We start from the raw sequence: 16,722 nt of genomic DNA on the forward strand, positions 1-16,722 counted from the left end.
CAAAATTGAACTGATTCTGAAGTTCATAAAGAAATGCAAAACCAAGAATAACCAATACAATCTTGAAAAAGATATTAGACAGATTAACACTAAACCATTTCAAGGTTTACTATAATTAAAACCTCTCATGTTGGTGTAAAGGTAGGAAAAGTATGGCAGCCCCGGTGGCTCAGCGGTTTAACGCCGCCTTCAGCCCAGGGCCTGATCCTGGAGACCCAGGATCGAGTCCCACATAGGGCTCCCTTGTGTGGAGCCTGCTTCTCTCTGTGTCTCTGCCCCCCCGCCCCCACTCCCTCTCGCTCTCTCTGTGTCTCAAATAAATAAATAAAATCTTTAAAAATGTAGGAAAAGTAGATTAATGCAACAGAATAGAATGGGGAAATAGATCCACACATACATAGGCACTGGATTTTTAACAAACTGCCAAGGCAATTCGGTGAAGAAAGGATAGTCTTTTCAACAGCTGGTGTTGAAACAGTTGAATATTCATATGCAAATAAAGGAACTCCCATATATACCTCAGGTCATATATAAAAATTAACTCAAAATGCATCACAAAACTATTATCCACAGTGATAAACTACCAGAAGAAAACATGGGGAAAAAAAATCTTTGTGGCTTTGCTTTAAGCACAACAGATTGACCAATGAAAGAAAATATAAAATTGGACATAGTGAATATGAGAAACTTTATTTTTTCAAAGGATACTTTTAAGAGAATCAGAAGTAAAGCAAAAGTAATATGGAAGATTATTTGCAAAGTGTATACTTGATTTCAGGGTTATGTATACAATAAATGAGGAACTATTAAACTAAATAAAAGGGGATTGGGAGAAAGCAGCCATGTAAAAATGGTCAAAATATAGTTTTCTAAGATTTTATTTATTTATTCATGAGAGACACACAGAAAAAGGCAGAGACACAGGCAGAGGGAGAAGCAGGCTCCTTGCAGGGAGCCCGTTGAGGGACTCGATTCCGGGACTCCAGGATCACGCCCCGGGCCAAAGACAGGCGCCAAACAGCTGAGCCACCTGGGGATCCCTGGACAAAATATTTTAACAAGAACTTTACCATAGAAAATATATGAAAAAAAAAAAAAAAAGAAAATATATGGATGTCAGATAAATCCAAAATTAGATACTCAATGTCATTATACAGGAGGAAAACAAAAGCAAAGTTATAAGGAGATATGTCTATACACATATTAGAATGGCTAAAATTAAAATGATGGATCATACCAAGTGTTGACGATGTGGAAGAACTATAATTCTCACACATTTTTGATGGTAGGAGTATTAACTCACACAAACACTAAAGAAAATTTAGGGGGTACCTAGGTGGCACAATTGGTTAAGCATCTGACTTTTGGTTTCACCTCAGGCCAAGATCTCAGGGGAAGGGTCATAAGATCAAAACCTGAGTCTGGCTCTGGAGTTTGCTTAAGTTTCTCTCACCCTTTCTTTTGCCCCTCACCCTGCCCGTGGGCTCACTGGCTGGCTCTCTATAATAAGTATAAATGAATCTTAAAAAAAAAATTAGGCAGTTTCTTAAAATAGTAAACATATATCAGTTATATGATCTAGCCATTCCACTCCAAGGTGTTTGCCCAAGAGAAAAGAAAGTTTATATTCTTACAAATATTTGCTCATGAATGTTAATAGCAGCTTTATTTGTAAGGCCCTAAAACTTAACAGATGAATGGAGACAAATTGTGCTATATGCATACAATAGAATTCTCAGTAATAAAGAGAAGTGACCTTTTGACCATTCCAGCAGAATGGAAAAATATCAAAAAATATTAAACTAAATGAAAGGAGTTAGCCAAAAGGGTACATATTACATTACAAATGAAAACTATAGAGACAACAAAACAGTTGTTGCTTGAGGAAGTAGGGAGTGACGAGAGGCATTGATTATAAAGGAGCATGAGGAAACTCTTGGAGGTAAGTAATGGGTTCACTATTGTGATTTTGATGATGGTTTCCCTGGTGTGAATAGTCAAGACTTATCAAATTGTATGCCTTAAATATCTGGAGTCTATTATGGTTAATGATACCTCAGTAAATCTGTTAGATACACTGATAAGCAAGAGAAGAAGAGGAAGCATTGACCTCTACAAGAGAGCTAACTGCTGATTTCAGTTACTTTAGAAGTACTCACTTATGGAGGGCTTTCCAGTGTCAAGAGACATTAATCTGTCTTTAGATTGTTAAGTAGTTCCATCTGGTAACTGCATGAAAATAGTGCTTTATTAGGTGACATTTCATCTATTTACTTAAATGGTATAAGATATATTTAAAAGTAATTTCAGATACATTGAAGTTTCTTTTTTTCTTTTTCTTTTTTTTTTTTTTCAGGATTAGGTGATGTATGTTTATTTTCTTTTTAGCCTTGATTGCTGATCCAAGAAAGAAGCAGATTAGGGCCATAACCATCACGATGATAGGTGTAGTTTTCTTTGATTTTGCTGCTGACTTCACTGATGGGCCCATTAAAGCCTACTTATTTGATGTCTGCTCTTATGAGGATAAGGAGAGGGGCCTCCACTACCATGCCTTCTTCACAGGTAGAGAATATTCCAGAAAATCTTTCCTGAAGCTCCCCAGACAGGGAGGCACTTCCACTAAAGCCAGCCAGTGTCTATATGTGTCAGAGTTTTTGAATGAAAGGGTCTGTTGATGGAATGCTCCCATCCTGCGGCTCTGTCATTCAGTGCATTTCTCTAAACAAATCAGTTTGTGACTGCGCTCTGGAGGTTTTGCAAAGGAAGTTTACATAAGAGCTTTCTGAGGAATCATTTGTGGAGACATTTACAACTGCAATGAAAAGGGGCCCTTGTGCACTTTACTTTTTTTTCTTTTTTAAAATCAGTAATGTAGCACCAGCAGAAGAAGAGAGTTAATAAAGATTCGAGCAGAACTCAACAAAATCGAGACCAGAAGAACTGTGGAACAGAACCAGGAGTTGATTCTTTGAAAGAATTAATAAGATAGATAAACCATTAGCCAGCTTTATTAAAAAGAAGAGAGAGAAGACTCAAATTAATAAAATCATGAATGAGAAAGGAGAGATCAGTACCAACACCAAGGAAATTCAAACAATTTTAAAAACATATTATGAACAGCTATACACCAATAAATTAGGCAATCTAGAAGAAATGGACGCATTTCTGGAAAGCCACAAACTACCAAAACTGGAACAGGAAGAAATAGAAAACCTGAACAGGCCAATAACCAGGGAGGAAATTGAAGCAGTCATCAAAAACCTCCCAAGACACAAGAGTCCAGGGCCAGATGGCTTCCCAGGGGAATTCTATCAAACGTTTAAAGAAGAAACATACCTATTCTCCTAAAGCTGTTTGGAAAGATAGAAAGAGATGGAGTACTTCCAAATTCGTTCTCTGAGGCCAGCATCACCTTAATTCCAAAACCAGACAAAGACCCCACCAAAAAGGAGAATTACAGACCAATATCCCTGATGAACATGGATGCAAAAATTCTCAACAAGATACTAGCCAATAGGATCCAACAACACATTAAGAAAATTATTCACCATGACCAAGTAGGATTTATCCCTGGGATGCAAGGCTGGTTCAACACTCGTAAAACAATCAATGTGATTCATCATATCAGCAAGAGAAAAACCAAGAACCATATGATCCTCTCATTAGATGCAGAGAAAGCATTTGACAAAATACACCATCCATTCCTGATCAAAACTCTTCAGAGTGTAGGGATAGAGGGAACACTCCTCAACATCTTAAAAGCCATCTATGAAAAGCCCACAGCAAATATCATTCTCAATGGGGAAGCACTGGGAGCTTTTCCCCTAAGATCAGAAATAAGACAGGGATGTCCACTCTCACCACTGCTATTCAACATAGTATTGGAAGTCCTAGCCTCAGCAATCAGACAACAAAAAGATATTAAAGGCATTCAAATTGGCAAAGAAGAAGTCAAACTCTCTTTCTTTGCCGATGACATGATACTCTACATAGAAAATCCAAAAGCCTCCACCCCAAGATTGCTAGAACTCATACAGAAATTTGGTAGCGTGGCAGGATACAAAATCAATGTCCAGAAATCAGTGGCATTTCTATACACTAACAATGAGACTGAAGAAAGAGAAATTAAGGAGTCAATCCCATTTACAGTTGCACCCAAAAGCATAAGATACCTAGGAATAAACCTAACCAAAGAGGTAAAGGATCTATACTCTAAAAACTATAGAACACTTCTGAAAGAAATTGAGGAAGACACAAAGAGATGGAAAAATATTCCATGCTCATGGATTGGCAGAATTAATATTGTGAAAATGTCAATGTTACCCAGGGCAATTTACACGTTTAATGAAGTTTCTTATTACAACTTGATAGCTAGGGTAATCAAGACAGTGTGGTATATTGGTGAAAAATTAGACAAAAAGATCAATGGAAGAGAAAAGTGCAGAAATAGACATGTAAATATTGTCAACTGTCTTTTGACAAAGTAACAAAGGTGATACAGTGGAACAAAGATAACCTTTTTAACAAATGGTGCTTGCAACAACTGGAAAGCCATGTGCAAAAAAAAAAAAATCTGGACAGAAGTCTTAAACTCTTCATAAAAACAAACTAGAAATGGATCACAGACCTAAATGTAAAATGCAAACCCATAAAACTCCTAGAAGATAATGTAGGAGAAAACCTAGGTGACCTTCCCTATGGTGATGCCTTTGTGACACACTACTAAAGGCAAAATTCATGAAAGGAATAATTAATAAGATGGACTTCATAAAAATTAAAAACTTTGCTTTGTTAAAGATAATATCAAGCATATCACAGATAAGCCATAGGCTTGCAGAAAATATTTTCATTTCATACTTGATGAAGAACTATTATCCAAATATAGAAAGAACTCTTACAACTCATCAATAAGTAAACAAACAATTTAATTTAAAAATAGGCCAAACATCTTAACAGACACCTCACCAAAGAAGATACACAGATGACAAAAGCATATGAAAAGATCTTCCACCTTACATGTCATCCAAGAAAACCAAATTAAAAAAACAAAGAGATACCACTATACACTGATTGGAATGACCAAAACTGAGAATACTGACACTATCAAATGCTGGTAAGGATGTGGAGCAAGAGGAACTATCACACATTGCTGGTTGGAATGCAGACTATTTTTGAAAGACAGTTTGGGAGTTTCCTACAAAATGAGACATATTCTTATCGTATGATCCAGTAGTCACACTTGGTATTTACCCAAACTTGAAAACTTATGTCCACACAAAAACCCCAAAGGTTTACACTAGCTTTATTTATAATGGCCAAAACTTGGAAGGCACCCAGATGTCCTTCAGTAGGTTAATGGATAAACAAACTGTGGTACCTGAGGAAAATAGAATATTATTCAGCACTAAAAAGAAATGAGCTATCAAGCCATGAAAACACATGCAGGACCCTTAAATGCATGTTCATAAATGAAAGAAGTTAATAGGACAAGGCTCCATACTGTATGATTTCAACTGTATGATATTCTAGAAAAGGAAAAACTATGGCAACAGTAAGAAGATTAGTGGTTGGTAGGGGTTTTAGTAGAAAGAGGGATGAAAAGGTGGCACACAAGGGATTTCTGGGCAGTGAAAGTATTCTGTATGATACAGTGGTGAATACGTATCATTATACTTTGTCTAAATTGAAACAATGTAAAACACCAAAAGTGAACCCTAATGTAAAACTATGAACTGTGGATGATAATGATATCTCAGAATAGGTTCATCTCCTGTAACAAATGTGCCATTCTGGAAAAGGAAGTTGAGAATGAAGGAGGCTGTGTGAGTGGATATGGGGGTACATGTGATATCTTCTGATACCTTCTTCTTAAATTTTACTATGAACCTAAAACTGCTCGAAAAAGAAAAGTCTATCAAAAACATCAATGATTGTTCAGACAGGTCTTCTAATTTTCTATAAACATTATTATTATCCTCCAATAGATTATATAATCTAAAATACATTGGTAAAACATGAAATATAACACTGTGTGCCTAATACTGTGTTAAAGATTATTTGCACATTGAATATATGCAAAATGTGAAATATTATGTAAATAGGCAAAGAAATATTAACCAAATATTTATTACTTAAATCAGTACTATTTTAGTTCTCACATTTATGCTTAACAAGAATTCAGCACTTACAATAGTAAATGTATGTTTACGTATATTGCTTCTGAAAAAAAACTCAAGAAATGATAATTAGCATGTTTTTGTCTTGTCTATATACCAGAGTTTTTGTAATGTAATATTTTATCTTATTTTTAAAAATTTTATTTAGAATTACCATGTGTTTAAAAATGAATTTACTATGGAAAAGAAGCATCATCATCTATTCTTGATGATGAATGTGTAAATTTTTAAAACTCTTAGAAAGTTTTTACTGATGCTAACTGTAAGGTAATACTGGTATTATGTACTTCAATATGACAGTCATACCTTGTGATTGTATGTTGTATATATATTTGTGGCTATGGACAAATAATTATTAGCTATTGGCATATGTTTTGTAGTAGCAATCCATATGTCCTTTATTTTATTTTTATTTTTTATAATAAATTTATTTTTTATTGGTGTTCAATTTGCCAACATACAGAATAACAAACACCCAGTGCTCATCCCGTCAAGTGCCCCTTTCAGTGCCCATCACCCATTCACCCCCACCACCCGCCCTCCTCCCCTTCCACTACCCCTAGTTCATTTCCCAGAGTTAGGAGTCTTTATGTTCTGTCTCCCTTTCTGATATTTCCCACACATTTCTTCTCCCTTCCCTTATATTCCCTTTCACTATTATTTATATTCCCCAAATGAATGAGAACATATAATGTTTGTCCTTTTCTGATTGACTTACTTCACTCAGCATAATACCCTCCAGTTCCATCCACGTTGAAGCAAATGGTGGGTATTTGTCATTTCTAATGGCTGAGTAATATTCCATTGTATACATAGACCACAGCTTCTTTATCCATTCATCTTTCGATGGACACCGAGGCTCCTTCCACAGTTTGGCTATTGTGGACATTGCTGCTAGAAACATCAGAGTGCAGATGTCCCGGCGTTTCATTGCATCTGTATCTTTGGGGTAAATCCCCAACAGTGCAATTGCTGGGTTGTAGGGCAGGTCTATTTTTAACTCTTTGAGGAACCTCCACACAGTTTTCCAGAGTGGCTGCACCATTTCACATTCCCACCAACAGTGTAAGAGGGTTCCCTTTTCTCCGCATCCTCTCCAACATTTGTGGTTTCCTGCCTTGTTAATTTTCCCCATTCTCACTGGTGTGAGGTGGTATCTCATTGTGGTTTTGATCTGTATTTCCCTGATGGCAAGTGATGCAGAGCATTTTCTCATGTGTATGTTGGCCATGTCTATGTCTTCCTCTGTGAGATGTCTGTTCATGTGTTTTGCCCATTTCATGATTGGATTGTTTGTTTCTTTGGTGTTGAGTTTAAGAAGTTCTTTATAGATCTTGGAAACTAGCCCTTTATCTGATATGTCATTTGCAAATATCTTCTCGCATTCTGTAGGTTGTCTTTTAGTTTTGTTGACTGTATCCTTTGCTGTGCAAAAGCTTCTTATCTTGATGAAGTCCCAATAGTTCATGTTTGCTTTTGTTTCTTTTGCCTTCATATGTCCTTTAATAGTTTGTTAAATAACATAATCATAAAGTACATGCTATATGGTTGTTGAATATAATTAGGCACATTTATCTAGGCTAGCTAGCTAGCTCTGTCAGTTTACATCTAAGTATTGTAGTGGAATTAATTCTTTAACAGGTAAGGATAGAAAAAAAAGATGTAAAATGTCAAAACATGCTAACATTTGTATTATAAAACATTAAAAAAGCACATACACACATAATATGTAAATATGTAGAAATATATAAAATAAGGTAGTGATTGTGACTCTTTATGAAAAGATAGCCAATAACATTGTGGGAATTAGAGGAAGGGGACTTATTTTTAAATCCATATCCCCTTTTACTCATTGACATTTTTTGCCATATATATGTATTTCTTAATAAGCATCTTATGACTTATAAATAATTAGAGGGACATTAAAACATTTCCAAGAAAAATACAGAATGAAAGGAAATAAAGAAACCCAAAGGCAAAGAAATAAAACACCGCTAAGAATTCTTACTCTAAAATTATTTCTCCTTAGCAGTTTGGTCAGCAAGTTCACTCATCATCAAGGCTAAATCAGTTTTCAGAAGCTGTAGACAACTGTTTAAGTCAAAAGTCTGAATCACTCCAGTGGAAAATACAGCAAAGATAAACATGCTGGTGTCACTTTGGGATTTATGTCTAAGTGACGGAAACATACAGCCTTCCCTTCCAGATCTCAGGGGCCCAAATAACCAACTTGTGCTGGGATTGAAATGCTCTTAAACAACCAGTTGAAAATTGATAGTTCTTTACTTTGAAAGCACTGAATCCATTCAGAAGTTACACTGCAGTTTTCTATTTTTACCACCAAGGGAAACGTCTTAGCTGAGTTCAGTGTTATTTAATTTCACATAGTTTTAAACCAGGTTTGAAAATACATCCAAAATTAAAAAAGAAAGAAAATACATCCAAAATAATATGACCACGCAGGACTGATAAGTATATTTTCATAAATTATATCTCTGTCATTAATTTTATCTGACTTTGGACATATTATTTGCTCTTCATGTCTGCAGATGTTTATCATGCATGGATAATTATTATCCATCCATAGCCACTAATTGTACCTGTTTTCTTCAGGAGCCCAAAGAATTAGTAATAGCCTAAAAATATGGGATAAAAAATACCTTACCAGTCTATGGTTTAAGCCTACCAGGATTGCGGATTGCTTATTCTACGCTATGAAACCCGCCACCATCTTCTCATTCTCTGACAGTTGGTGTATAAGTTGAATCTTGGAAAAGAAAAGAAAAGAAAACAAAACATTGGTTTAAATAAGAGCTAAATCTCCTTTGTCAATAAGTTTACCTTTTACAATCAGTTTTTGCTAGGTCCAGTTAAAATTAAGTACTCCCTTATTGGGACGAGCCATATTTGAATATTTTGTGATCACGATGAACCAAACTGCACATAAAAAGCTAGAAACAGGCCCAAAGTGTTTTATAGTCTCTTGGGTCCCCATTCAACATGATGCACAGATGTTATGTGCTGTATTCCTGTCTTCTTCTTAACGGAGGAACGTTCAATCATAAGTAGCCCAGGGCCTGATTGCCAGTGCACCTCAGATGGCAAAGTGAACATTAACAGAAATAATTGTCCACTGTCTGCCAATTAGATTCATCCTGAGTAGAAAAAAAAAAAAGCTATCACTTTTATTTTATTCTTTGTTATCTAAATTTTTGTTTAATTGAAATACTCCATCACAATTCCTTTATCTCATTTGAAACAGTGAAATTTCTGTTAATATTATTTTAGGTATGTGAAAATTTAATGTTCATAATTTCTAAACAAAGAGTGATTATGATTACAAAATTTACAAATATTCCACTTTTCTTCCTTTTTAGTTGATATCCTCGAAATAGACACATATAATTTGGTTTATTCTTTTTAAAAACAAAAGAATAATTACAGTGTTTTATTTCCATCTTACCTCACAATAAGGTTTATTTAGTACCGGGTTGGGCCAGAGGTTTAGGACTCCTCATTTCATTTATAAAACACAATAATTCCATGGGATGAGTTAGTATAAACCACCTATGGTTGTATCATTATATGAGATAATGGAACAACGTCTGGAATTAATGGTATTTGTACCACAAATGGAAGCACTGAGAAATAGATTGGTTATTTGCTCTAGTAACTATGATCTCTAACTTCAAGTGGTACTCTAAAAGTATATTATACCCAAAAGCATATCTCTAAATAATACAGGAGTGATATCAACATTTATTATTTACTATTACCATATTTAGGTTTGGGGTTTTTGTGCATTAATAAGGCATGACCCTGTTGCAGACATACAACAACAGATTATTTTAAGAATCATAATGTATAAGCACTCTACTCCATTGATCAATACTCATGTCCTTTTCATAACAAGAAAGCAGTGATTTCTACAGCCAGAGAGAGGGTGGAGAAAATAAATTGTATGATGGTATAATCTCAAACAGAGCTTTCAAGTTTAGACAATTGCTAGCAAGCATGCAAGGCAACAGGAACCCTAATTCATTTCTGGTGGGAATGCAAAATATAACATGCTTACAAGCACTTCAGAAGACAGTTTGACTGCAGTACTACTCTATAATCTAGCAATCACACTCCCAGGTATTTACCCAGTTGATTTCACAATTTATTTCTATACAGAAGACTCCATGAGAATGTTTTTAGCAGCTTTATTCATAATCACAAAAAATGGATGCATTGAAGGCATCCTTTAAGATGAATAGATAGACAATTTTTGGTATACCCATACAGTGGAATACTATTCAGGAAAAAAAAAAAAGTAAGCTGTAATCCATGCAGAAATGTGTTGGGTGTTAAGTCAATACTGAATGAAAGAAGGAAGTCAGAAAATGCTACATATCAAATGATTCTATATATATGATATTGTAGAAAATGAAAATCTATAGAGATACTAAACTTATCTGTGGTTGCCAGGGATTCAGGGTAGGCAATATTAATAATTGAATATGTTAAGGACAGGGGAGTTTTTTAAATGAAATTATTCTGTATGGTTCTGTAATGGTGGATACATGATACTATACATTTGTTAGAACCCATAGAACTTTTCAGCATAAAGACTGAAGTTTAATTTATGAAAAATTTAAAAGAAGGTTGGGGGACCTTAGGATAGAATTTTAAAGTGCAACAATTAAATCTAACTGCATTAAAATGATGGAGGTACGTGCACCAATGGTGTGGTTGAGAAGAGTGTTGACCTAAGTAACTACAGAATTGAGTGGAGTCTCTAAGTCTAAAGGCAAAAGGAATTGAACATAAACACCCTTCTCAAGTTCATAAAATATTTCCCATGGGATTATGGGTTTATAATTCTGAAACTACATGTGTACTAGAATTGAACAATTAAATGAGTGAATGACAAATACTACTTTTCTCACTGGTAGAATGAGAGGTTACAGATAAGGGAAAAGGCTTGAATGGTCAGTATAGTAATGGATTGGATTTGGAGAAATCATTATGAATTAATATTTAGTTTAAAATGGATATACATGATTACATATAGACATTTATAAATATGTGTGCATACATGGATCAGTGTATATCTATCTATCTATCTATCTATCTATCTATCTATCTATCTATCTATCTATCTATCTATTCATCTAGTTCTCTGACAGCAGAGAACTTCTAGATGCAATAACACCCAGTAGCAGTAAGTTTGCCGGTTCTCAGATCTTGGTTTCTATTACCATTTTTTTTTTTTTCAGTAAAAGGAGGTAAGGCTCCTTGGAGAAATGATTGATTCTAGGAAAGGCCAGGGAATATACATGATGAATCTGAATATCATGTAGTATAGGAGAGTAAGGAAATTCTCAATAAAAGCAAAAAACAAAAATAAAAAGTTCAATCACCGTTATGGAGTTAGTAAGGGGGAACATGAAGGAACCCTCAGTTGCCAGAGCTGAAGCAAACTGAGAAAAAAAGAGTAGCACTAGATTATAACTGCATATAAAATAAATGTCGATGAATCCATGCATATGTAAATAAATGATTGAATAAATACATAAGTGGGAGAGAATAGACAACCTGTCATACAGAATTCCAAGTAATGAATGTTGTTGCTCTGCCCTCTAGTTGATGGAACATAACTCCTCATTCCTGGATTGTGTACTGCACATAATGACTTTCTTACAAAGACTGCATTATGTGTATGGAAGGGGGGATTAGAGTGAAAGAGTAACTTAAATTGGATAAACCTGACAAATACTACCTCAGCCAGATACTTAAGGTCAATATCAATAATCTAAGTTATGTTAATAGAATATATACCCTTGATGTGATGAGAATGGCACTTTACCTCTGAGGTCTTTATCCCAATTTCAGTTTTCTTTCTCTTCCTTTTCCTTTTCATACATTTATTTTATATCCATACCCCATTTTCTGTACTCTTATCCTAGAGTACTATTTAAATGTTTGTCTTTTTGCCTACACACATGTAATTTTGTTGCATACACATAATTTTAAACTTATGTGAATTATATTGTTTTATATATCTTATTCTGTGTCTCATTTTTCTCCACTAAATATTTTGATTTTATGATCTACTCATGTTTCTGTGGTTGCTATAATCTGTTGTGTAAACTTACATAGAGTGCATCCCTAGGTTTGTCCAATTCAGTCTTACATTGATGTATGCTAAGGTGAGTTCTAATAATATATCACCATACATAATGCTGCAATGATTATCCTGTATGTGAATTATTATAGAAATGCATTTGTTAAATATCTTTTGGTTGTTTAATAGAAGTAGAATTGTTCGATTGTAGATTGTCCATCTACTTTCTTCTGTAAAATAGGACACATTTATGAGTGAAAGTAAACTCCCCTTTCACTGCCATCCTTGTAATAAGATATTGGCTTTGTGGTGAGACCACTGCAGCCTCATAAGGCTCTGTACTTGGTGCTTAGTGATCTGCGGTTGTCATCTTGAAATCCTTAATAATTTTATTTTTGAAGCTATGATTTGTCGGTCTATTGGAAGATGAAACATGTATAGGAGCTTGGAGGAGTGGTTCGAGGAGTGGCTTGGAACTTTGGTTCATTTGTCATCCTACCTCTCACCACCTGTCCACCACCTTGAGTTGGGTTCTTATTTGTCTGCTCCCCACATCCTTTCCCACCACCCTCACCTTCTATGTTCCTTAGGCTTAACCTGACTTCATACACCAGGGCCTGCCCCAAGACAATGCCACTTTTCTCCAGGGCAGCAACCAGATTGCATCAGTAAGGAATGAGAGGCTAAGTACAGCAGTTGCCTAATCCCCAGTGGAGGCCTTGACTCTGTCACAGAGGAAGATGGCAGTCTCAGGGTGGGTAGTTCTCACTGTCCCAATTTTGGTGAATGACCATGGATTCTCTACCCTAAAGCCATTCTATGATGTATCATTCTAACTACTGGCCGGAGGGGAACCCAGGCTTCTCCCTGCATATCTGGCTCTTCCTTGGCTAGGTGTTGTATTTCATTCTTTTAGTTGCATGTTTGAGATATTTCTGTGATTTTTTTTTCTTGTTCAATCTGTTAATGTGGGAATTACCTCAATCTGTGTTTTTTGGGATGCCTGGGTAGGTCAACAGTTGAGCATCTGCCTTTGGCTCAGGGCAAGCTCAGAATCCTGGGTCGAGTCCGCATCGGGCTCCCTTCGTGGAGCTTACTTCTCCCTCTCTCTCTCTCTCTCTCTCTCTCTCTCTCTCTCTCTCTCTGTCTCTCATGAATAAATAAATAAAATATTTTAAAAAATCTGTGTTTTCTGAGGTCAAACATTTCTTACGTGCCTTGGATAAAGTTCAGTTTATCAGTGGTATTTTAAGAACATCAAGTGTGTGAAAAGTTGAATAATGTTCAGCATAAGTCCTATATAAATTCTAACTCAGGTACAAAGTAAACAAATAACAAATGAATAAAGCACTTGGGATAAAAAATATGTAGCTAAACAGTATAATAAAATTTAGAAAAAATAAAAATAGTAATTTTAAAAAGGTACAATAGAGCAAGTGAAATGCATTTCAGAAGCAGGGTGGTTAAATGTCAAAAAATTACTACCAATTATATCACTAGGGCAATAGAAAAAGGTGAAACAGCAAATAATTCTATAGAAATAAAGTTAGTAGATGATAAAAATAAGAGTTAATTCACAGCCCTGCTTAAAACTCTCATTAAATGGCAAGATAATTATTTAATATGTCCTAATTTGGTGGTAATCAACAGCCACTCTCAAATGTAATTGTTAAACATTAAAGTCATTATCATTAAAATTCAGAAGATAATATACAGAGACATTTTGCTATGTTCAAAGCAATGCAATAGTAATCATATAGAAATGTAAAAATTATCTACTTTAACAAGGTGATATTTTGATCATGTATGGGTTGTTTAATTTTATAACAATAAAAATCTAAATAAGTCAACTAGAAATAATTATTAATAATGAGTGTTCAGTAAGAAAGCATATTCACAAACCATTAACTTTATTTGGAAATAAAACTGCAGGAACTTATTCTGCAGGAACACACAAAATGTGAATAATATATGTAGTTTCTAGATACCAGACAATACAGTGAAACAATATATCTAGTTTCTGGTTAGATGAAACAATATTTTAATAACTTTAAACAAATTAGATGAGTACTTTGCTACAAGCTCAGAAAACACAGTGTAACAAATTAATAGAACAGGGTTGAAAGAATAAAATGAAAAACTCTGTAGCTATAGTTATAGATAAATTTTGTGTTTCTAGATAGATTGATGTGAAGAATATAACTAGCTATGTTTTTTGTCTATCAATTTGCATAATGATTCTGTGTCATCTCTATAGAAAAAGTAGATTTGTCAATTGATGACTTACATAATTTGCTAACTTTTGGAAACAAAAATTAAAAAAAATTAACATACAAATTACCTCACACATACTAAAATACATTCTGAACTAATTAAAATTTTCTATGTAAATATATAAGAAAGGTTGTTTTTGCTTTTTATTAATGTAGATGTCTGTATAATCTCTTTTAATGATGCTAATATCTGAAATCACATATGCTAAAAATGTCATACTTGCATTTTTCCCAAAGGCATGCAAAATTTATATCAAAAAAATGAGAGGAATCATTTTAATATAAATACTTATTAATCTCTAATACATAACAATATAGTATAAGAGAATCAGAAAGGGAGATACATTACAAATTCGAATAGATAGGGAACATGAACAGAAAAATTATAAAATTAATGTAAAGTACTATACAAAGTCCAGCATCACAAGAAATCAGAAATATGCAAAATAAAATAATTAGTGGTCATATTATATATTGATTATAACATGAAAATGAATAATTATGCTAGAAGAAATTGTGAAATGTTTTTTATCTCTACCAGTTTTGTGAGAATAAATAGGCACATGATTTCTTAACTGTCAATGTTTGACCAAAAACCAAACACACAAACAAAACAAAATAAACTTTAAAATGTTACTATCTGTTGATCCAGTGATGGTCCTTCTAAAGTTTTATCTTACCGGGTGGCTCAGCGGTTTAGTGCTGCCATTGGCCCAGGGGTGATCCTGGAGACCTGGACTGGAATCAAGTCCCACGTTGGGCTCCTTGCATGGAGCCTGCTTCTCCTCTGCCTGTGTCTCTGCCTCTCTCTCCCTCTATGTCTCTCATGAATAAATAAATAAAATCTTAAAAAAATAAAAATAATAAAGTTTTATCTTAGGTAAGCTCTTAAGGATATTAGTTATGATTAAGCTGCTGGAATTTTAGTACGGTGTTGTTTTTATTAGCAGAAAGTTGACAGCGCATGCAAAAAAATGGGGCCATAAACCATGGCATATCACTTTGGTGAAAAATGTGAATTCATTAAAATGAGAATATTAATACTGTTGAATTAAAGATATTGGTAAACATTTTGGGCAGTATGGTCCCACTTAATGTAAAATATATTTTATTTATTGGAAAGGCTATTGGAATTAATTAGAAAAACATGGCAGAGTTGCCTAAACAAAGAAGGGTTTATTTTATTCACTTAACAAGGATGTAGTATGTGCATCTTCCAAAGTATTAAGGTTGATGATCACCAGAGGCATTTGTTGCTTTGTTTTTCTGCTCCACCTTCTTTAGTGTTTGAAAATCTTCCATCATACATATACTCCTGATATGGTTTCTAAAGTACCAGATATTATGTCCACTTTCAGGTGGAGTAGGAGAGAATAGGGCAATCTTTTCCACATATTTCTCCTAATATATATATATAAAAAAAAAAGTTTTCCTAGAATCTCCAAGCAGAATTCTACCCACATGTCACTGGCTTAAACTTGGGCATTAACACTTCTAAGTACATAGCTTTTCCAGTTTTATGGCAAATAGGAGAAAGGATGGGTTGGTAATTGATATTCGTTGGCCCAGTCTCCAGACCCTGATATATTTAGAAGAGAATGTCCAGATATCTCCCAGTGGTTCCACTTCACACCCTTGTATAGTACTCTATCCTCAAATGTGGCCTGAATCACTTCGAATGAATAAGGAAAGAGTTATGGTTATCTCTTCAACATTACATTATTCCTTATATTCCAAAACATTCCATAAACATTCCAAAAGAATGTTGTGTAGTTTTTTGAAATGGAAATAAAGTTATTAGAAGTAAAGCTAAAACATTAAGTCAAAAAAATAATGGCTTCATGTTGAGCGCTCTTATTTTCTTGTTTGCTATGAGGTAAGTGAGTTTCTGTGCTATTAAGTTTTTCTAAAGAGTGACCCATGTGGCAAGGGACTGATATCTCTGGTCAACCGCCTCATGAGAAACATTGGAAGTGGATCTCTGGTGGACCTTGAGATGACCGCATCCTTGGTCACAACTCTGATTTTAGCTTTCTGAGAGACCCCAAGGTGAAGGACTCAGCTAAGTTGTCCCAAGAATCCTAATTCACATAAACTGTGAGATAAACGTTTGCTGTTTTAAGAAGTTAGGTTTGGAGGATAATTTGTTACTCAGCAATAT

The sequence above is a fragment of the Nyctereutes procyonoides genome, unplaced genomic scaffold (genome assembly GCF_905146905.1).
Source record: "Nyctereutes procyonoides isolate TBG_1078 unplaced genomic scaffold, NYPRO_anot_genome, whole genome shotgun sequence".
Classification (NCBI taxonomy): domain Eukaryota; kingdom Metazoa; phylum Chordata; class Mammalia; order Carnivora; family Canidae; genus Nyctereutes; species Nyctereutes procyonoides.